The sequence below is a fragment of the Prionailurus bengalensis genome, chromosome A1 (genome assembly GCF_016509475.1).
Source record: "Prionailurus bengalensis isolate Pbe53 chromosome A1, Fcat_Pben_1.1_paternal_pri, whole genome shotgun sequence".
Lineage (NCBI taxonomy): Eukaryota > Metazoa > Chordata > Mammalia > Carnivora > Felidae > Prionailurus > Prionailurus bengalensis.
Window position 1 is genome coordinate 168687505 of NC_057343.1, and position 24169 is coordinate 168711673.

At 39.2% G+C, this 24169-nt stretch overlaps 1 protein-coding gene across 2 annotated transcripts in view; it reads right to left on the reverse strand.

The window, feature by feature from the left end:
* EFNA5 (ephrin A5) overlaps positions 1 to 24169 on the reverse strand; it is a 275650-nt gene that overhangs the window by 143836 nt on the left and 107645 nt on the right. The window lies entirely within an intron of this gene.

Here is a 24169-nt window from a genome sequence, read left to right on the forward strand (position 1 = left end):
GATCCACTTAATGGACTCCCCCAAAATACACATCAGTATCCGTGTCAAGGAGCTAGACAGCTTCTTTATCCTTTCACCAAAATGCAATAACAGAAATAATTAAACATCTCTCAAACCTGAACTGCAGAGTCATTAGGCAACAGTCAATGACTGGAACCACCACAAGAGCCTGAACCACACTTCACCCTGGCTTTTCTAGCCATTTCTATTCGGAAAGCTTTCCATATCCGGATTTCCCCTGAGAACCATTTTATGATGCTATAAAGACTGTCAACCCGAGGCAGGAGCTCCCCAACACCTGAGCCACACAGAGAACTATCAAATAACATTTAATTGCTAGATGACACTGTGTGTCTGGGCTTGAATTCTGATCTCCAAATATTATCCATGCAACTGTCTGCAGAGATAAGGTTGTTATGATAACAGCAGATAAAGCCAATTAAACCTGGGAGCAGCAAATACTTCAAGATCTTGACTTTCCCCATAAATAGAGTTTGAGGATACATAAACTCTAAGCGGTCTGATACCATCTCTCTTATGTAAGGAACATTACTGGAGGCCTCTTTCCTTCTGTGTATGTGGGTGAGTGTTTCCATGTAAGCACATGAGCTAAGAGAGTTCAACACATGCAAACTGCATGAGCTATTAATTAATTTTACAGCTAGTGTTGGAAAGCAAACGATGATAAAAAATCTAAATCTGGTTCATTTTTTAATACATGATACCAGTTGTGGTTTCACTGATGGACTCAAGCATGCTATCATAAATACACTCTGCACAATTTTCTCCTTCTCACGTTTTAGAGGCTTTCCTGCTTTGTAGCTGACAAGATTCTACTAATGTCTCTAGCTGTTTGTATACATGTTATATCAGCTTTGTGATAGGTTTGCAGTGCCAAAGCCAAAACACCAGGAGGAAGTGCCAAACCTTAACCCCAAGTTACTTCTGGTAGACCGTAGATAAGGAAAACAGCACTGAATTGGGGTGACATGAACAGTGTATGTGAGCTCCCCAGAAAGCTTATCAAAATCTGACAGCTAAACAGGACACTAGGAAACTTACCAACCAAATGATGTTCTGAAGGAAAACAAAATTGATAGAAAGTAGAGCCGTATAGCTTCAAAGGGAGCCTGATTATAGAAAATTTGAGTTTCTTTCATGAAAAATAAACATATAATGCAAGTTTGTCACTAAGGAAAATATTCCATTTTTTTTGTAAAAATTACTTTCTATGTTTTCTGAAAAAAATATATATATACCCTCCTACATGTATGCTTTTCTGAGAAAAAGGGGAAAAATATTACAATCCATTTTATTTAGCTCTCTCTCATACCTAGGGTATAAATAGCGGATAATAATCTGTATTGTCCAGGAGAGGAGCTAACAGCACAGTGACATTCAATAGGGGTGGGTGGGTAGCTAGATAGAGGACCGCAGACTTAGAAATAAAAAATAACCTCATATGTACCAGGTATACAATGACTACATGGAGATACAGGAGAAAAGAGACTGGAGGCCTAATGGCCCCCACCTAACAAACAAACAACACCATGTAGAGTTTAAAAACAAACTAATTTACCAATAGTATCAGATGATAAATAATACTGAACAACTTTAATGTCACTGTCTTACAATATAAGAGCCTGACTGTGTACCCTTACTAAGACTGTGAGGATCTCAAGGAACAATACAGAATAAATGGAGTCAAGAATAAAATAAGAAAAGAGAAACCTGACCTTCTTAAATTTAGGCTGAAATACCAAGTTCTCTTATAGCAGCACAAATAACTTTTACTAGCTAAAAAACCAAACTTCCAGATTTGGAAAAGTCATACGCAAAGAAAATGTGTCATATGCGAAGAATATGCATAGTGTCTGGTCCATTCTCTTACTCAATGACAGTTATCTCTTGTGAGATTTTTTTGGACTAAAGCGTTAACAATTTTCATCACAAAGATTATTACCATTACTCACAATTAATATTTACGCAACAACTACTATGTGTAAAGTCCAGAAGAAATGCTACCAACATTGCTTGTTTTGCCAACAGCCACAATTCCTCACCCAATGTCTTATCTACCTGCGAAGTTCCTATTTCATCCTCTGAAGCCTTTCTTTGCTCTTTCAAGGCACACTGCACCCCATCTTCTCCTCTGACTCCTTAGCATTTTCCACATTGCTCTACTCACTAACCTAACCCTCATCAATAGCGTCAACCGACCACTGCTTGAGCAAGTCTGCACACTGAGCACAAAATGACCTTATATGAACGAGTATTCACTGAAATTCTAGACTCACAGGACACCATATAGTTGTTCCACTCCCCCTCTTGATTCCTTTGCAATATCCATACTGCCAGAAAAGCAGATATTTTAATAGTAAGACATCAAATGACAACGCATGGAAATCTTCAAATAACCTGCTCATTTCATTCTGTGCACCTACACCAACAATCGGCTGACTCTCTATGCAGAAAAGAAATCCTCATTTAATCAGGGTAAAGACCAAGTAGCTGAAATTTGGGCAACTCAGGTGATTGTAATATGTAACTAGGGTAGAAAATAACTGACAAAGAGTTATAACTTCTTTTAAACCTTTTCCTTCATTTCCTACCACAAGCCACTCAACTACATTGTTATATTGCTTGTGGTCATGTATATTGTTAATAAAAATTATTCTGTATTTTAAAAACTTATTCCAAGCACACCTAGGACACTGTTTATGATCTATTTTTTCTAACAGACAGTCCACATACCAACCTTGAAATGAAGACAGACATGTCCAAATTCTTAAGTCAGAAAGTATTTATGAAAAATAGGAAAAACAGAAGCTCCAAAATCTTTCCATCAGCCTACCAATATGTCACCCCCCCCCCCCAAAACAAAACAAATCTACTTTCCAGCATTATGTTCCAGGCAATGATTCTCAGTTTCGGGATACAGAGAACATAGAATGTTCCCTCAAGGAACTTATATTCATTCAGTGGGATAAGAATCGGTTTTTTGTTTTGTTTTGTTTTAATTTAACAAATGACAACAACGTTTTTTTTTCCCTTGATGTATTGGTTTACAATTTTGAAACATTTCCCCATCTGTAATCTTATTTAATATTCATGATAATTTTGTGAGAGACTATAATTACTTTACTAATGACAAAGCTTAGGTTCAGAGAGGTAGAGTCATTCGTTCAGTTCACACAGTTATAGGTAACAGAGAATGTAAACGAAGTTTCTAAATGCTTTTCCTAAATCCAGGGACAAACATCATGCTAATTACTGGGTTGTATGCAAAAGGATTAAACTAGGGTCCTGAGACCTCAAAGGAGGCTGCAATCTAGTTATGGAAGGAAGCCAGATAAAATGATTGGAATATAATGCACTGCAGTATTTGCAAACACTAAATAAATGATGGAAGGTCAGCTGTTCTCTAGCACCCCAAAGAAGGAGCAGATTGAGATTAGAAAGATGGGGAAGGCTTTTTTTAAAAAAAGGTGAACCCTGGGCTGAGTCTTAAAAGGATGGATCAAGTTAAATAAGCAGGAAGAGGGGAGGCAGAAGCTCTTTAGGATAATGTGTCTCATTATAGTCAATTTTGAAAGTTCCCAATAAAAGTAATTCCACAAAGTATGCATCACCAATTTTCACTTAGTATATGATTTAAAGCCAAGAAAATTTCACCACTACAGCCAAATTCACTGACTATAGGGAGCACCTGGATTCTTCTCTCAGAGTTATCCATTCAAAACCACTTTCTTAAAAAAAAATAATAATAAATTCATCATTGAGGTATTTGGTGAACCTCTACTGTGTGCCAGGTAATATGCTTGTGTTCTGAGAAGTACAAAGTATAGTTTTTATTTTCTACCAGTTTACACTCTTGTTAAGTACAGACACAAAAATGTAGATGCTCAAATTAAGCATCATGTGAATAAGGAACTTAAGAATGGCTGGAGCAGTGGGGCTCCTGGGTGGCTCAGTCAGTTAAGCATCCAACTTCGGGTCAGGTCATGATCTCACAGTTCATGGGTTCAAGCCCCGTGTCAGGCTCTGTGCTGACAGCTCAGAGCCTGGAGCCTGCTTCAGATTTTGTCTCTCTCTCTCTCTCTCTCTGTTTCTCTCTCTCTCAAAAATAAATAAACATTAAAAAAATAAATAAAAAGAATGGCCGGAGGATAAGTGCAGCCACCATACAGAAGATGGGATTTAGATATGCTGGATGCTGGGATGGTAGTCCTGGCCAGTTAGCAGCACAAGCCAACAGTGTAAAGTATCACATGAGTAACATGTATTCAGTAAACTCATCTGACACACTGCACAGGGTCTACTTGGTGTAGGAACTGTGTAAGGCAGGAGTTACAAACTTACCAGGAATGAAGAGCAGTAATAGAAGGCTCAAGAAATTAAATAGTTACTTTACGTTTTACTCATAATTTTATATTCCATCAGTCCCGACTCAGCTGCAGTGACATCGTTGAACGTCTGAGTCTGGGTGTAAGGGACTGGTGCAACAATGTATACCTTCCTATGTAGTAGTTCCTTTGAGACACTCAATTTCTCTCCTTTGTTAAGGCTGCCTTGCTTTGATATGGTTTCTGCATTTCTGGTTTATATAATTGACAAGTGCACACATCGGAACAAAATCCAGTGCCACAACCTTCACAACTTTTAAGCTGTAATATACTGCATGTACACTGGGTACACTACTGAAAAGGCAATCTTTAAAGTCCCATTCGTGCCCAGAAAGGTCATGACACACCGACATACATGTCTTTCGGAGCTGCCTGGGAGACACTGGGTTCTTTGAATGTGGCCCTGATCATTTTCCCAGAAAGATGATCATGTCTTCCATGCCTCGGCTGTTTTAGGGCCACATGTGCTAATTTAATTTATAGTGTTAAGAAGAACCATACCAGTTTGAAAGGGAGTGCAATGTGAAGAGCTACTCCTAGTTCTGTAACCACAAGGGATCCCCTGCTTCTCTGAACACGAGAGAAGGGAGAGCAATGGAAAACACTAAACTTGGCCTGGTTGCTGGTAATGTACTTAATCCATGACCACCACAGGTGTGGAGGCAGTGTCTGGAAAGAAAGTGAGATTTAAAGGGGGAAGGAGGAAAACACCAGACTCTGAAAGCTCTTAAAAGGATTCAAACCAGTCCACATACCACTGGAGGAAAACTCTGGTTAAAAGAGACAGGGGGGACGGGTATCCCTGAAAGAAGCATTAATGCCAGAGCTCGAGGTCAGAACAGACTTCTGGATGTGGCCTTTGAAATCACACCTTAGCCAATGGCTTCTTGCTGCAGGCTACACATAGAGATTGTTAAGAAGCTAAGTCTGCCTTTCAGGCAGAAATGCTCATCAGCTTTTCTTTAGCCATGGATGATTCCAAGAGGGTGAGAGAATGCTAAATCCTTAGACAGATGACCAGACAGATGGACCCAAGGGAGGAGAAGATCTATCCTAGAGGAGAGTTGGGGGCGGAGGCAAGAGTAAAAAAGCAGACAAGAAAAACACAAAGGGCGTGCTACTCTTTACGTTTTACAAACATACATAATTATACTTGTAATGAAAATACACGGTCAAGACAAAAGAAACACAAAGTAGTCATTCTGATATATCATCTAAAACCAGATTGAGAATGTGTGACAAAACCCATTTATGTAAGTCTACTACTATAAAAAAAAATCCTGTTTATTCCTTCACCTATTAAAAAAGGAAAAAAAGGCTTATTGAAATGAAATGATGTCACTCAAAGAAGTTGATTGGCCACAACCTTTTTGCCCTAAGTTTATGAAAACATCACTGCAAAGAATATGAGCAGACTGAAGAAATAATGCAAATGTAAAAAACACATGAAAATCCTCTTCTTTAGTGAGGTAATCAAAGATATGGAAAGTCACTTTTGCTACAAATTATTAAAGCTGATGAAAACATCATTCAGTACTTTCAGATGCTTTAGGACTATAAATGTGTAAGATTTATTAAAAGCAATTAGGCAATATACACTCAAAATCTTCAAGTGTTCATAGATTTTGACCAAGAAAAGTCCAATTCCAGGAATCTGTCCTAAGGAAATGAATACAATATGGAAAAATAGTTGTTTATAAGTTTTAATCAAGAAAAAAACTTTTACATAAATATTTTAATGACACATATAATTATAGTATGGAGAAAAATTAAGACAGAATTATGTTCCCAACATGATCACAACTATATAGAAAGAACAACAAAATCAAAGTTTTCATGATAGACAGAAAATATTGAATGTTAATGTACCAAAGCACAACCAACAATAATGTATGAATTTTTATTTTACTTGTAACTCATTAGAACCTTACAAATAGGTTACAAATGATAAACATCATGCTCAGAAAAATGTATTTAAGAGTCTTCAACTCCAAAAGTAGCAACAAAAGTTACCACAAAGCTACTCCATGAACTATTTATGAAGTAATAACAAACATGGGATAGAGTTGATATGGTCAATTTTCTCTCACTAATACAACATTGACGTGAAACTGGCATTGGTTATACATGGTATAGAGAGGCCTATATCATTATGTCTCACAATACACACACACACACACACACACACACACACACACACACACACAGAGGCAGGAAACCTCAACCTCAAGCCCAAAACTGTAAAGAGGAAAAAAATTTTCTAAGGAGCCAGAAGCCAACTCTATAGATTTTGTACTTGAACAGTGAATAAGAAAAAAAATAAGAGATGTTCTTCGGGAACTTGACTGAATTACACATGGGGAATTTTCATGGTTGACCTAGACAAACAAACAGGTCAACTAACGTTCGAATCATTCTTTCTATTCTATTGGTATCTGCAGACATCCAAATTATTTTTGTATTACGAACATTTGGTAGACACATCATCCTTTTTTTTTTAATTGCTGTTGTTATAGGATAGAGTGAGCATCCTTCTAAGTCACATGTTCTCAAGCAGATGAGATAGGAAAAAAATTTAACACTGGAAATTCTTCCAGAAAAATTAACTTTCCAAAAACACACTAACATCCTGTGAAAATCTGATTCCACCCAAGCCTTCAATTTCCCGTATGCTCAAGGATCTGGGCACACAATGGTGACCACATTTTAAGGGGAAAAAAAATACACCAACACACCAAGTCTTCTTAAATGTTGCCTAACTTAAAAGTTTTTAATATCCTAAAATTACTTATAAAAAGTTACAGTCTTGAACCAGAAACGAGAACCCCCAACTCTCAGAACCTTACAGAAAGCTAACTACCAAAAAGAATGTCAAGTGAACTCTGAAAAGAGCTGCATTCTCTCTAGTCCTTAGTGGCACAGCAAGAAACTTCTGGTGGAAGGGACAAGTACAGCTGATAGCAAATTAGTAAAGACGGCAATGAGAGAACATGGTTACTGAGGGTCTGTCCTTTGAAAATAGAAATGATGAACTCTGGTTTTCAAGTACAACAAACAGAATTTGCTGCTTGCATTCAGGCTGCTCATAAACTACCCACCTTGCTTTACTTTTTATATCTGTGTTTGTGCAAAAGCAGGGGTGGGGGTGTGGGAGACACAGAGGGCCTCACCTTTTCTGTTGGCAAATATGACTAATGGGTGTACCAGAAGGAGGAAAAAAAGCGCTTCACCCGGTTATCAGCTGGCCTCACTCATGCCTCATGGCATGTTACGACACCAAGTATCCAGAAACTCTAGTTGGTATTTAGAGAGATGCCTATCAGCTTTCCCAGCATCCAGGCTAATGAATGCACTTCTAAACATTTGCAATACATAGTAGTTCAGTTCTTGGAAGTATTTTTAATCACCTAAGAGGAAGTAAACCTGTTTGCCTCATAACCTAACAGGTAGCACATTCAAGACTTCACTGTTTCTATCCTGAACTGCTAGGCTGCAAATGCTCAGACAGCAGATGGATGATGGTCACAAGTGAGAACAGAAGCAGTGACCTAAGACCAGGCCCACTTATTTATTTCACACTATTGCTACACGGTGTGGTAGCACCCCCAAGCCTGTGCTCCCAAGAAATGGAAGAGGGTGGCAGGAAACACCCACAGGTCAGCCCTAAGCCCTTCCTGGCCAGGGCTCCCCAGCAACAGTTCCACAATTTCTGACACATGTGAGATACATTCCTGGAGCCTCTCCTCTGCTAAGAGCCACCTTTACCTCTCAGTCTCAAAGAACAAAGTAGAAGGGAAAAGAAGTTGAGGACTCCAAGTTAAAAGAAGGGAAAAAAAAAAGAGGTTTTCAAAGCAACTTCTTCAAAGGCCCTTTTACATTTATTTTAAGGAGACATTTGAATTTAAGTGACACTGTCAATCATCTCCTTTTTCAAATATGACAATGCTATTCTACCCCTAACTCTTTCTCATGGCTTGATGGAAATGAGGGGGAAGTTATTTTTCTTACCTAGAAATTCACACAAAGAACATCCTGGCAGGGGCAAGTAACTCAAACGTTTTATTTTCAGTGTTCTTTTTAATTTGGCTTTTTTACATTTACTTAACGATTAAATAAACTTTTATAGAGAACGTGCACAAAATTTTCTGAGGACATCATCTGGGAATATGATAGACTCAAAGAGATGAAGAACACAGAATTCAGGGAGCGTAACAAAGTGGTGAACACTCCAGAGTATAATTGTTTTTTCCCTTATGATTTCCAACTTTTCAGAAGCCATGAAGCCAAATCATAAACTACAGCTATAAGTATCATATCCTAAATATTATCTTTGGTGAGGCTGTCAGTTATATATTTCAATGTTTAATAGGTCGTTAAAAGGAGGTTAAAAATGCTTACCATGTAAATATCCCATTCCTTCTGAAAAATACAACAAAAAAGTCAAAGGCACAGCGACTGGCTCTGGGTCGCTCCCCAAAGGGGGCAGGAAATCAGGGTACAGTCCAAGAGGCTCTGAGTTCCGGGCAGTACAGGTATTTGCGAGAGAAGAAGCCTGTCAGGTGGGCCCTGGAGGGAAGCCCATTATAACTGTGGGGGTCCTGACATTGGGGTAATCTAAACCTTGTTACTGTGTGAATCCGTCCTGGTGGGAGGGAGATTTAGAATGGATGCCTCTTTACCCAAGCAATTAAGATCATTTAGGAAACAGAGAAAATGGGCAATAAGGATCTCCCTCCTAGAGAGCACTTGCTGGTGTTCAATCAGACAGTTTCAATGACAGCTCGATGGCAGAGATGCAGCATTTGCTGAATAAAACACCCAAATACATGCTGGGGCTCAGCCCCACAGTGGGTTTTGAAAAATCTCTTTGAGGGCCCTGCACAGAGCATCTGAGAGCCGTCACTTTGTGTCCATGATGTCCCTGAGTCCCTGACAGAACTGAGCAGAACAAGGATGGTTCTGCTAGGGGTGACCTCTGAGGGGTATCAGACCCCTGGAGCAAGTTGGCTCTTAGTGGTTGTGTGCTGTGTGTGAGTGAAGATGCATCTCTGAACTTCCAATCACATAAAAGCAGCAATTGGAAAAAGCAAGTAATAAATCCTTATAAGCTCTAAAAATGATCTTCCGAGCCTACACCAACAATGAGAAAGGATAAGAGCAGGGGCTGGTCCCACAGAATCAACCATTCCCTCCTCAGCACTCTTGGAACATTCCTGTTACAGCGCTCCCCGAGTACCAGAGTTATTAATCTATTTGCCATGTGGCCTGAAGGTCTTGAGAGCAGAGAGTGCCTTTTTCACAGCTTACCTCCAATGCTTAGCACAACACATGGCACATTTTAACTGCTAAATAAATCTATGGTAAAAAAAAAAAACAAAAACGAAAACAAAACTGACGAACTTTTTCAGTTACGTGATAAACCCTAAAAGACTATTACCATCTGATTGTTCTTCAATTCACAAAATGTCTACCCATCATTTTAGGTATTACCGTCCACCTCTCCATCCTTGATGTGGTCTTTGAAGCCATGTGACTTGTAAAAATATCACTAATGACAAGCATAACTGACAACTTCTAAACGGTGAATGACAAGTGAAAACACATGTTTTCTTCTCTCCCTACTGAAGCCCTGCCCAGGTCTCCACTAACAGAGGAAGTAAAAGTCACACACTGAATCCTTTACTTTCCTTAATTCATCAAAGCCCCATCTTTCACAAACATTGCTTGCCTGTCACGGTATCAGGGCTTGGCCGAAGGCCTTAGTGTTGGTTCAGTAACATCGGTTGTAAGCCAGCTGCGTCCAGGGCTACGGGCCACATTTTCAAAAACACATGCAGTATTTCCGATGGTCTTATACGTTGGGTATATTGAGTATGAAATTGTTTTTCTACCAATCTGATTAAAAAGAAATCACCTGAAGGCAAATATTCAGGGACAGACTGAGGGAGCGAAACAGAATCCACAGAAGCACAGTGATAACATTTTGGCTCCACCTGGGTTTTGGCACGTCAGTCCTAACCCCGTCTCAGGGGTAAACCAGCTCTGCTTCTACACTTGCATGCATTCATCAAGAATGAAGATGCATTTTCTCCCCCAGATGCCCTTGGCGGACTATGTGGCTCCTAGATGGTTAATTACTCCAGGCCAGGGTCAAGAACCTGCGGTTGGAAAGCCACATGGAGCTCCTCAGCAGCTTGTATTCACCTCTTCAATCTGCTGACATCAGACAGTAATTTTCACCAGTACACAAGCGTAAAGTTTTGTTGCAAGAAGACCCTTTGACGGCTCTGTAACCAACTCAGCTTCAACAGGCCTTGTGATGAACTGAAAGCAAGTCAAACTTTTGGAAAGCCATTCGTTTTCTCCAAGTAAAACACTGTCTCTTGTCTCTCCTGATGCTGTCCCTGTGGAAATGACTTCCGTGAACTAAGACAAAAAATTCTGTCTGTAACAGTTTGAAACAGAGCAGAGGACACTTCTGCAATCCTGACATTTGTGTTTTGTTTTGAATTCAAATTTAACATAATGTATTTACTGATCAGGAAAGAGAGAGCGGACCTTTGGGCAAATGGATTTTCAGGAGATTTAACTACACTGAGAGACTGAGGTGGTTTTCCATTTCATTAAGATCTCCCCAAATGGCTATGTTTTCAAACATGGTAGCACTAGGTAAGAAAGGCAGCCTTACTTCTTGTCCCACAGTAGAGAAAAGAGCTAGTAGGCAACAGTCTCAGAGATAACAATTTGTAGGAGCTGCCCTCTAGCACTAACATGGCTGCTCTGCTCATCCTTACGGATCAATCTGGTCGTCTCCAGCACATCTGCTCGTGCGTTGACAAATGATGAATTCCATCTCTGAATCCATAAGCAGAAAGAGGCCGGCTGATAAACAACTATGAGCGGAAATGTATGCACCTTTCATAAGCAAGACAAATCACTCATTCTCACCAAACGCTTCCAACAGGAACACTAATTTTGTATTTATTTGCACGGCATATGTACCGCGTCCGAAGCAGTGCATTAAAAAAGATCTCAGGCAGCCAATTGCTTTGATTACATTTATTCATTGCAGTATTACAAGGGCTCAATGACAGAGCAATGAAATAGGAAGCTAGTGAAGACTGAAAACACCTCATCAATGGCTTGTCAGGGTTGGAGATTTTTTCTGGTGCATAACACACACACACACACACACACACACACTCACACACACACACCGTCATCCCTGATGTAGGGAAGATTTTTTTTTTTATTTTTAAACAAAATACTGTGGCGCTGCATCTTAAATCTGCCAGATGCCTTTCCTGTCAACCAGCAGTTATTTTTATTAATAACTCCAAGAACATATTGTGGAATTCTTTTTGTTTTCGGATCCGGTCACGTGACTCCTTTGGCACCAGGGAACACTGGGTAAATTGTAATGTTCTAACATGCCAATGAATGGTCCCTTTCAAAGTCAAGTTGGTGATGAATTGATATTTGCTAAGGCCTAAGCAAGCACAGGGCACTATATATATACTCCTTCTATGCTCTCTGCAATGATGGATGGAAGCAAGAGGTAGAGAAGAAGTCACAGAGACAAGCTCAAGCTGCCAACCAAGCAACTACAAGTGGATTGTTTTAATCAATCCTCAGAAGAAGTGGCTTTTTGTATTACTTACTGTGGCTTCATTCTCCTACTGTACACATAGATCATGGACATACTGTACCATACTGGCCTGGCTTAAAATTGGAATGCAGTAAAAAAAAAAAAAAAAAAAAAAAGCAAAGAAGATACAGCTTCCTTTAGGGCCCTAGAGGAAGGCTGTTTGGTCAAGGCACTTTCTCAGAGATGCCTGAACTGAAAGTTCATATTCCATCTTCGTGAGAGATCTGACTTTCTAAAGGAGGCTCAAGATGGATTTGCAGTTTTCCTTGAGTGACACTGGCCCTCCCCTAAAACAGAAACCTCTGGAATCAGGATACAGGTGTGATGGGTCACATAGCATCCTCCAAACCTTCTCACAACAAAGCTCCCATGGTCAAGGGTTTTCCGTTTACAGTTTGTAATGTTAGGGCAAGATATTGATGTTGTTCAAAGAAATAGACGCCTACAGCATGAAACCAACGCATGCTGTGCAAATAAATACAGAATTAGTGTTTACCCTTGGCAGGACATTTTTGGTTGAATTGGCTGCAGAACATTAAAAAAGATTAAATGGATTACATATTCACATGAAGTCGCCTGTGATTTTTAGCCATAAAAAAAAAAACCAGCATTTTCTGATGATGTGTACTAATTGTGAATGATTACAAGATGTGACTGTGTAATTGTGGGGTTTTTTTCCCCTCTATAAATTTCGTGGTAATATAATTTTGGTAGGATAGTTGAAAAGAATCCACTTAAAGTAAGTGCTTTGGCTTGGATGGAATCACTTTTTTTTTTTGAACAAACAAACAAAAATCATACCCTAAAACAGCATTCCATTACAGAGAAAGTGGTTAATTATTTATGTAGTAGGCTGCAAGTTCCTAAGACAGTCTCCATAAAATTCCGCGATGGTTGCCTAAGTTCAGAGCCACAAAAATCAAGCACTCTACAGTTTGATTTTACAATCAGGAAAATGAGGAAGACAGAGGCAAACTAACCTACCCAAGAAAACATAGCTAGCATAGCTGAAATTAGAGTCAAACTTAAACCTCAGAATGCAATTCATTATTTTAGTTGGGGCAAAAAGCTAGCCATGTTTTCTTTCATTTTAATTCTTTGAAGTTTAGAACCAACATAAACTTTATGAAACAATGGACTTGTAAAACAATCTCTTCTTTTCCCACACTTGGACTTATATGGGAAAATTGGATATCACATACACAATGCCACCATTAATGATCAAAATCTATTTTTTTCTACAATTTTGCCTCAGACTTAGCAGAAGATGAGTAGTATTTTCACAAGATCAACAACCAAAACTAAAGAAATGTTGCAGATACACCTTCAGACCACCGTTTTTGTTTTGTTTGTTTGTTTGTTTTGTAGGGAGAATACGTTTCTGAAAAGATACCAGGTAAAATTCATTATTTGGGAAATACTTGCTTTGATTCCTGTTACACCATGGGCTACAAGACACTGTCACATAAATAACTCAGTGCTGAGATTTATAGTTGATGTGAGAGGCAAGTAGAAGTCTGTAGCAGAGGTAAAGACACTGATGCTGACTATCTGTTGAATCAGGCCTTTGTTCTAGGACCAGATGTGCAAAATGTAAGTCCACCTGTCCATTTCCTCGTCTATATGAGGCAATCTTTCAACAGTGTGTTGGCTTTAATGGATTGTGGTGGTAAAACTAGTATTCCACCAAGTTCAACAGTGCAAAGCAGAATTTTGTAGAGATCCAGCCAAAAAGTCCTTGAGAGAATTTGCTTCAGACAAGGTAAAATATCTCCAAGCCCATAGTGGCTACGTAAAACGACAGAATTCATACACTGAGTGGGAAAACATACATACTTGTGCCTAACACTTTTTTGCAGATTGGCTATTTTTCTATACTCAAGGAGAGCAACAAAAAAAAACAACAAAAAAAAAATCATTCAAAGCTTGCCAAAAATCCTGTTTCCTAAAATAGTCATACTGATACCTTTTAGAGAAACAAAAAAAAGCCCAAATGGTATTTGGTTTACATGATAGTTTCAGTAATGCCTATTTTCTTTTTGACTAACAATTAACAGTGGTCAAAAGGACTGAGGTTTTCAAGTATATAGGTACCTTAGCAATCTCCATCTGCCTGGTAACTAATCAGGAGAGAATTACATGTCATAATCCTTCTATTAAGATTAAACAGACATTATTTCATTTGATCTTCACAAAGTCTTTAAGTCAAAGCAAGTCAAGAATTACCTGCATTTTACAGGTGAGAATGTGGATGGTCATAATTGCCAAACTCACAGAGCTAATAGAAGGCAGCTTTCCAGTCTCCTGGAGCAGACAGAAAGTAACAGATAAGCATCAAGTCCCTAGGAGTAAATTGAGGTTTTCATGAACAGATGGGCCTACACTATCATATTTCGTGTTCATCTACTTTGAGCAACCAAATCTTTTAGTGTCTTCTGCACACTTAGATCTTTTCAGACGTCATCTGAAACATGATGGGTCCCAGGTTTCCCATGGGTGTAAAAGAAAGTGTTGGTCCTGTAGACTCCCTGCCTTGGCGTGGGCCTTGCAGACTAAGGTGTGACCAGCCTTGGCCCTCTTCTCTCCAGTTATAAGGAGCAAGCAGCCACTTTTGTAGGCCCCATACACAGTGACGATTCTCAGCATTCACAGGGCTGCCCCCACACAAGCAGAAACCATGCCTTTCTCAAATGTCAACAGGGATTGCTTAGTACTTGTGGCTCTCTGGAAATGGAAGTCAGTCCTGCTAAGGAACATGTCTACCTTCCAGCATTTAGACTTCTGCCTCTTAGACACATTCTTGGGAAGGCACGCTGCACTCGAGTAGGGGACTGCTTGTTACAGGTCTTCTTCAAGCAGAAAAGACATTAGCAAAGAATACTCTAAAATCACTCTTGGTGCCAGTCAAGTGCTCTCCCACAGTTCCACTACATGCAGAGATGTTTTTAGATGAGCTCTGATTTCTGGTGGGCACACAAAACTGCTGGGCCTTACACATAACTCTTCTCAGCAATACTCTCATAGATGTTAAACATTAATGTAACATAGAAATATTTTAAAAACTTAATTCAGAACGTTTTTTAATGCCATTGAATTAACTGATACTTAATCAGAGGTTACCATTTACACTATCTATCAGAGTTTCCTCATGTATTAAGAGGCGGTGTTGGAATAGGACCATAGGAAATGGGAGTTTATTCGTCTTTAATGGTGTTGTAGATGAGAGTCAATACGTGCTTATCTACATTTTAGGCAAATTGGCTTTTCTGTTTGGGCTTCAATTTCTCCCTTCATTTCTCAAATGGGGGAAAACAATCCACATACCTTGCAGTACTACTCTGAGAGCTAAAGGATAAAATGCATGTGATACACCTTAATTATAAGGCACTTGCAATTTTTGCAATTTTTATTTTGAAATAAAATGTATACATTCTATTAGATGCTGACCCAAACAGAATACCAAACTTTGCAGTTTTACTGCAAGTTGTCCACCAGCATAAGGGAGCCCAGGGTCAGCTGAAGCCATCTCAAATGCCATTCGTAATTGGCAATGTGACTTCCATAGTTTGAGAACTTTTCTGGGCCATACCAGTATTTGGGCATTCTAGAGAGAATACTATAGTATTCCAGGTAGTATTCCTCTGGGTCGAAAGGAAATGGTCAGTTTCTGTAACTGTCAATTTAGCAATTTTACAAGTTTTAGAATGTAAACATCAGATGTTCTAGAATTAGAATCCTATAAAAAGTGTCATTTAATCCAACAGTACCTTACATTAGCCAGACCACTTTAACAGTATCATGTAAACCTCACATAGAACTTAGTAAATGCCAGGCAAGGCCCTAAGAGCTTTATTATGTGTATAATTATATGAGTGAACTCATTTCACAGTCTTGGCCATCCTATGCCATTGGTACTACCATCTTATTGTTACACCTCCAGAGATGGAGATACAAAAGGTTAATTCACCAGTCCAAGGGGGCAGGAGATGGCACAGATAGGACTGAAACCCAGACCAACTGGCATTAGAGTCCATGCTCTAGACGAGGAGTCTGCCAGGCTTTTTGTTTTGGTTTGTTTTGTTTCTTGTTTTCTTTGAAGGGCCACAGAGTAAATACTTGCAGCTTTGTGGAACACACACACTCTGCCACAAGTAATCCATAAAGTGCAGTTTGCCAAGTGCTGCTCAGAAGCATCACACTCTGCCGCCTCTGAAATGCTTTATGATTTTCGAAGTAGTTTGATGTGTAACTCATTTGATTCTCACTATAGTCTTCTATAGTCATGATATGTTTGACTGTTTCCCTTTGGTCAGCAAGGAAACTGAAGCCTGATGTGGATCTCGCTTAGAGCAGCAGCAGCAGGGAGGAGCAGAGACCACGCGCCTGCATCTGGATTTAGAGACAAGGACTCCTTCTGATCTACTTTCCCCAGTCCCTACAAATCTCCATATTCTCCACCAGATGGTACTTACGAGATAAGATTATCAAAGTGGCAATGAAGGTCATTTTACTCTTCTGTAGTATTGATTCATTCCCTCTCTCTACTATCCCGTCAGAAGAAATTTTAAAATTTCCTTAATTTCAACAAAACATGTGCTGATAAGTCTTCTAAGACATGATAAATCTTTTAACTCTGAAAAGGAGCTACAAACCAAATATGTAAGCTTAAAAAATATATAACATTTAGGGGCACGTGGTGGCTCAGTTGGTTAGGCGGCCAACTTTGGCTTGGGTCATGATCTCACAGCTTGTGGATTCGAGCCCCGTGTTAGGCTCTGTGCTGACAGGTCGGAGCCTGGAGCCTGTTTTGGATTTTGCGTCTTCCTCTCTCTGCCCCTCCACTGCTCGCACTCTGTATCTCTCTGTATCTCTCTCTCTCACTCTCTCTCTCTCAAAAATAAATAAACATTAAAATATTTTTTTTTAGGGGCACCTGGGTGGCTCAGTCAGTTGAGCCTCTGACTTCAGCTCAGGTCATGATCTCACAGTTCGTGGGTTCGAGCCCCGCGTCGGGCTCTGTGCTGACAGCTCACAGCCTGGAGCCTGCTTCGGATTCTGTGTCTCCCTCTCTCTCTGACCCTCCCCCATTCATGCTCTGCTGTCTCTATCTCAAAAATAAATAAACATTAAAAAAAAATAATAATAAATAAATAAATAAATAAATATTTTTAAAAAATAAAATAAATGGGGCGCCTGGGTGGCTCAGTGGGTTAAGCGTCCGACTTCAGCTCAGGTCACGATCTCACGGTCCGTGAGTTCAAGCCCTGCGTCAGGCTCTGGGCTGATGATGGCCCAGAGCCTGGAGCCTGCTTCCGATTCTGTGTCTCCCTCTCTCTCTGCCCCTCCCCCGTTCATGCTCTGTCTGTCTCTGTCTCAAAAATAAATAAACGTTAAAAAAAATTAAAAAATAAATAAATGAAATAAAAAATTTTTTTAAGTGAAAAAAAAAAAAAAGCCTGGGTGACTCGGTTAAGCATCCAACTCTTAATCTCCACTCAGTTCATGTTCTCAAGGTTCATGGGATCGAGCCCCATGTTGGGTTCTTCACTGTCACTGCAGAGCCTGCTTGGGATTTTCTCTCTCTCTCTGCCCCTTTCCTGCACTCTCACTCACTATTTATTTTGAGAGAGTGAGAGAAATAAACTTTGAGAAAATTTTAAAAGAAAAACCTGCTGGATTTTACAAAGCTGAAAGAATCCCCACTATGCTCCTGTGACCAACATATTCAGCCATAAGTATACTTTCAGGGCAATCTTTCTTTAATGTCTTTTTATAATTCAAGTATAGTTGACATAAATTATATTCAAGCGTGCACCATAGTGATTAGCATTTGCACACATTACAAAACGCTCATCATCGTAAGAGTTGCTATCATCTACCACCATACAGGGTTATTCCGTTATTATTGATTTTTTAAATTAAGATCTCAACTTTTTTTTTAATACTGCCAAATATATCTACTATTTTAAAAAAATGACTGTTTTTACTATGGCTCTGAGAGCGATATGCAATCCTGGCCACTTACTATGGCTCCAACACTGACTAGTGTTCTCATGGTCTTTGGTAAGTTCTGCTGGGAAAAAATGGGGAAATGCCCAAGAGGTTTTAACTTACCAGCTTTATGGAAAAGGATAGTAGCAAAATGAAAGGGGGGGGAAAGCTACAGTAATGATACTACGAGTGATTATAATAACTGCCAATATTAACTGAAGGCTGATTATGAGGCAGGCATTGTTCTAGGCATGTGTTAAATCATTTGATCTTTAAGTGACCCAGAAGAGAAGAACTATTTTCATCTCCACTGAAGAGGAGGAAATTGAGGCAGAAAAAGGCTGGGTAACTTATGAGAGAAGAAAGCTGAAAATTAATAGACCCAGCTGAGAGTGCTGGCTCCCAGACCTAATGTTAATCATTCTTACTGTTAACCATTCTTCCACTGATGAAACTACATGTAGAGTGTCGTTAGGACTAAGCACTGTTAACAATGCTGGTAACTCAACTTAGATCAGTCCAAAAACCATTCCTATCAATGGGCTTCACCCTATCATGCAGTTCTTTTCATGAAGCTCTATTTTACAAAGCCAAGGTGATAAAGATTTTTTAAACCCAGAAAAGACTAGGTTTTGTTTACCCATTTGTTTTGTTTTTTATATTCCACTTATAAGTGACATCATGGTATTTGTCTTTCTCTGTCTGACTTATATTATTTAGCATAATACCCTTTAGGTCCATCCATGTTGTCACAGGTGACAAGATTTTATTATTTTTTAAGGCCAAGTAATATTCCATATACATATATACCATATCTTCTTTATCCATTCATTTATGGATGGACCCTTGGGTTGCTTCCCTATCTTGCCTATTGTAAATAATGCTGCAACCAACATAGGGATGCAGGTATCTTTTCAAATTCGTGTTCTTGCTTTCTTTGGGTAAATATACAGCAGTGGAATTACTGGATCATACAGTGTTTCTATTTTTAATAAGGTATGTTTTGATGTTGCCCATGTGCAGATATTGTAGATAACTATCTACAGACAGAGAATTGAAAAAGACTAACCCATGTTTTGGAAAAGCAGTTCAGGGTCCAGTTTCTGGCTCTATCGCTTTTGGCAACAATTTCTAGAAGGTATGACATTAGGGTGGTAATAATTTCCCTCTGAGAATTAGTTTGGGGTATAAAAGAGACAACGTGTGTGAGGGCACTTTGTAAAGTATCAAAGGATAAGTAAGTGCAACTAGTTGTTTTATTATTACAGCTCTCCTCTAAGGAATTAAGTTTTAGATATAAATCTCCCTCCAGAAGGGAAATCCTGACCACGAGGCAATATAAATACTCCAAGAAAGAAGGAGTGATGGGGAAAGAAAAAGAATTTCTACTGATCCAACTCAACTAAATACCCGGAAACCTAAGCCATCTGCCTGGTTTCCCCAGAGACCTTATTAATCTGTGGGCAGGCACAGCCAGCACCAGGATGGGCTGAGCATGAAATGCTGGCCCTGCAATTGCCAGTGGCCCAGCTGTAGCCTCAGGGAAGAAGATGATCTGACACAGGAAGGGGAAAGATGGAAGCCAGGAAGGATCGCATGCCTGCTCCACCAATGCCCTGTTGCCTCCTGCTTTCTAAGCTTGATGACTGTCATCTACCCCAAAAGGTCAAGTCCATAGTAACCCCAGAGCACGTAAACTCATCCATTAGATTTTATATCCCTAAAGGGAAGAAACCATCTCCATTTTACATCTCCCCAAGGTACAGTAGTTTCAACATTCAGAGGAGACCTTGAACTTGCACAGAAGTTCTTGTTGGCCTAACACACACTGCCTTCTCCTAGTGGTAGGGCAATTATCTGGCAGAACACTATACATTGTGGCCATTGCTAGCGACATTAATGTATCTTCTTCGAGATCCAAGCGAATTCTATAGAATTCACTAAATGCATAACAGAGAAGTTGATTTTTTTAATGGTTTTCCTTTTACTAAATGAAGTATACTCAATATTAACTTTTTTTCTAAATTATATATACACTACAATCATTCTGTGGAAGTAATTTTTTATAGTCCGTGAAAAAGCATTGAATGCTTTTTTTTTTTTTAAATATTGAATGCTTTTTTAATAAAAACAAAAACAATCCTACACCCACAAGGTTATTCCACACATTATTGTATTTTCTGTCCATATTTGCAGGGTTTTTTTTTAATTGCTATTTTACCTGGGATGTGAAAATACCTCTTCTGATACTTTGTAAAAAAAAAGAAAAATACTAACATTTAAGAGTTCAGAAGTAATTCCTTTAAAAGATAGAATAATTTTATAATGTATTCTGTATGCAGAATAAAGACTTATTTCAAAGAAAAGCCAAGCTGCAATTGATGTCCAGAAAGCCAGCTGGTCACCCTATAATTTGTTAGCCCTGTTTAAAGTGGTCCTGACAATAACCACTCATTTATTGAGGCATTCCAGTCTTTTTCCTATAAAATATTTCAAGGTTAACAAAATACAAAAGGGAGAAATTAATTACTCCAGAATATAAACAGATGTATATTAAAAGCATGCATCTCATTTGTATTAGAAAGAAAAATAATTAAAGCTTTGAGCATCTTTTTTAGAAACCTCCCATTTTGATGTTCCAGTTGAATCTTGTACCCAAAATAGAAGAAGTATTACTGCTGGCGATTTTTCTATGTCACCGATATGGGAGCAATTAATATTTGCATAACACATGTAAGATCCTAATAAAACAAAAACATACTAATGGTAAGTAATTGTGAGGTTTCTCTATTTATCCTCATAGAAACATTAAGTGGAAGAGAGGGGAACAATTATAATCATTTCAGAAAAAAAGGTAGTGGGAAGAAACTAATTGATAGGCACAGAAAAACATCAATGATGGGCACAGAGTCCTCAATTTATTTAATCCTTTGATTATGCCTCCCAATTATCATGTGCCAAATCCTGGGAGATGAGTTTTAATCCCAACAACCCATGAGCTAGGCACTATTACCTACATGTTGCAGGTAGGAAAACTGAGTCTCAGAAAAATTAGCTATCTTGGCCAAGATCCAAACGCTACTATTTGCCAAGGTCAAGACTAACGCCTACACTCCGCACACCTTTGAAGGGACACTTGTTGTTCGATTCTGCAACAGCAGCTTCTGCCAGCCGCGAGGTGCTGGGGTCACCGTGCCGTCTGCAGAGCAGTTGGGCATTCCTCTACTGAGTTCTCAACAACTGAGAAATGTTCAGCTCAGTCTGCTGCTGGGCCTTAGTCATTCTGTCACTTGGGCCCTCCTCTGCATCCCCCACCTCTTGCTCTGTGCAGGACACTTTGTCTAACATATCCTGCAGAGACAGATGTACAGTGTAGGGCAGCTTAAAAAATCATGAGTCTTGGCAAACTCTTGGCTTATTAGCCCACACACCAGTTCACAGATGACTGGAATTCTCAAATCAGATTACCTGACAGGCAATTTCATTATCTTGCTCTGGTACACCTTCCGAACCTTGAGATAGCCAGATATACATCGCCCATTAATCTGTTTGGTCAGTCAATGTGTAGCTTTGTAATCCTGTTTGTGCAGTTACCCATGTTCAAGGTTTTCCTAGTCCCTTTGTGTCCATGGTTATATGTCACTGTGTGTATAGAAAGGGAGCAGAGATGGTCTCATATTTTCAACAGATTGAAAGTCATTATTTCATTCTACAGCAATTGAGTCTTAAAGTCATCGATTTAAATTCTTACCGGTTTACTTCTCATCTAATCATCTTAAACCCAATGTTAAACACTCTGCTGTATAAGGTAAGTGCTGACCACACATGAGTTTAATTAACCTGTGACAGAAGAAAGGAATGCCAGGAATGGCTAATGGCTTCAAGTTAGATGTGAGATACACACATTCTATAATGGGAGTATACACAACTCCTCTGATCTTACAATTCCTCCTCATGAAATCTCAAGCTTAAAATAAGGAAAGGAATTTCTTCCTAAGATACCAACATAGTGCAAAGCTCCATTTCAAGAAAAGAGTTAATACTAGCTTTCTTTCCTGTCGTTTCTCATCTTCCATTCCGGAGGCTGGGAAAGGAAAGAAAGCTTCCTTTGGGGTACCGGGTTAATGTTTTGGCCCTTGTTCAGTATCACCATCCAGCTTACCACTCAACCCTCCCTATGAAGATCAAGCATTCGAGGAAATCAAACAACTCAGTCTTTGTTACTAGACACACTTATGTTCTTTCTTCACCATGCCTCTATTCTCCTCTAGAATATTCCCTTCTTGAACCTCTACACCACTTACTGCCTATTTAGTAAGTCAACCCAACAGCCTCTCTTTGGCCCACATGTAACACAAACTGCCTTTTTTGTGGATAAACATCCTGTGTCTATCAAAATCTGGTATGTACAGTGTCTCACCCACTGTGGTTTCTCCCACACCCACTAGTTACAAGGAGAACTAAATTGAACCAGTATTTACTATGTACCGGGCACTGGGTGAACTGTATGCATACCTCTTTTCTTAATTGTCTTAAGAGACCTATAGATTTTTTACCATAAGACCAAAGACCACACAAGTTATGAGGTGACAGAGTCCCAAGTAAAATTCACATTTTCTATTGTACCTGGAATTCTGTTCCCTTGCCCAGAACAATCTTAAATAAATTTCTCAAACTCAGTGGTCTGTCTGCAGCAAGAGGAAGTTACCTGAACCAATGTCCTCATGAAGCTAATTCATCATTCCATTTCACATTCCACTGATGAAAATCCACAGGAAGACATTTTTTGATCAAAATTTTTATCTTATTTAAACCTATTCAGCACATCTCATCGATCTTAAATTATCTACTGTGTGGGAGACAGGTCCCATCAAGGTGGTGACACAGGAAGAAATCAACTGACTGCTTAAGCCCAAACTTCAAGGCTCCTGTTCCAGACCCCCCCACCCCCCCATCCTGTCACCACCTACCTCTCTTTCCTTTACTAATCTCAGTATACCTAGAATTTTATGTGATGATTTCCATAATGTGTACCTCCCTACTGAACAGTCAGCCACATAAGGGCAGCGGCCATGGTTGGTGTCTGTCACATTTTAGCCCTGGTCCCTAGCACAGTGACTGGGATGCGATAGGTGCCCAATAAGTGTCTGCCAAAGGATAAGGGGTGGGAGAGGCAAGGATGAAGACCAGGCAGCACGCATCCTAGCATGAATCTGGACGAAGTGCCATCTCAAGAATTATGCCGCCCAGTGGCTGACCTGACAGGAGCTCAGAAGCTGTGCTGCCTAGAGCAATATGGTAAAAGTTATTTTGCTTTCTCCTATCTGAATCATGGTATTTGTCAGCCAATACACACAGAAGTGAATTCAGTCCTGGTGAGTTGTGAAATTCTCCCTGTATTCTGCTCGGACTTCTCTCTGTGTGCTGGGGTTCTCCTCTGTGCAACGGGGATAAAGAAAAGAACTTCTACCACTGGTATGAAATCTTTTGCCTACCAAATAAAATAGTAAATGAACTTTCTCAGAGTTCCTTTAAAAACAAAACAGTTTGCTTATCAAGTTTTGTTACTACTACATTTGTTTAGATATGTGTTCACCTTTGAATAACTGAAATATTTGGCTTCTTACAATAATGACCTAATAAGAAGGCAATCAAATACAGTGGTTCCTAACAGATTTCCAGTCTAAGAAACTTGGGTTCAAATATTCATTGAAATGTTATGCAATGTAAAGTAAACTGCAATGATATGACAGTACCTACCCTACAGTGTTCCTGGAGGAATTAAGTGATCAAATATAAAGTGTTTAGACTATAACGTGCCAGACACATGGTCAATGTAAATGCTTGCTATTCTCATTATTTTGTGATTGAAAAAATGTGAGCCCTAAAGAGATTAAGTGACCTGCCCAAGTTAATACTGCAAGATGCAAAGATAAGGCTAATAGTTCTCAACCCGCACTCCTGAACTCCATCATACATGGATTATGCTGTTTAAAATATACATATAACCAGCTTTTATTCCTTTTTCCTTTCTCTTTTGCATTTTACACTAAGCAAATAATTTCCTGGCTTTCAGGAAATTGTCATTTTTAAATGCTTACTGCCTGATTATATTCATTAAAGA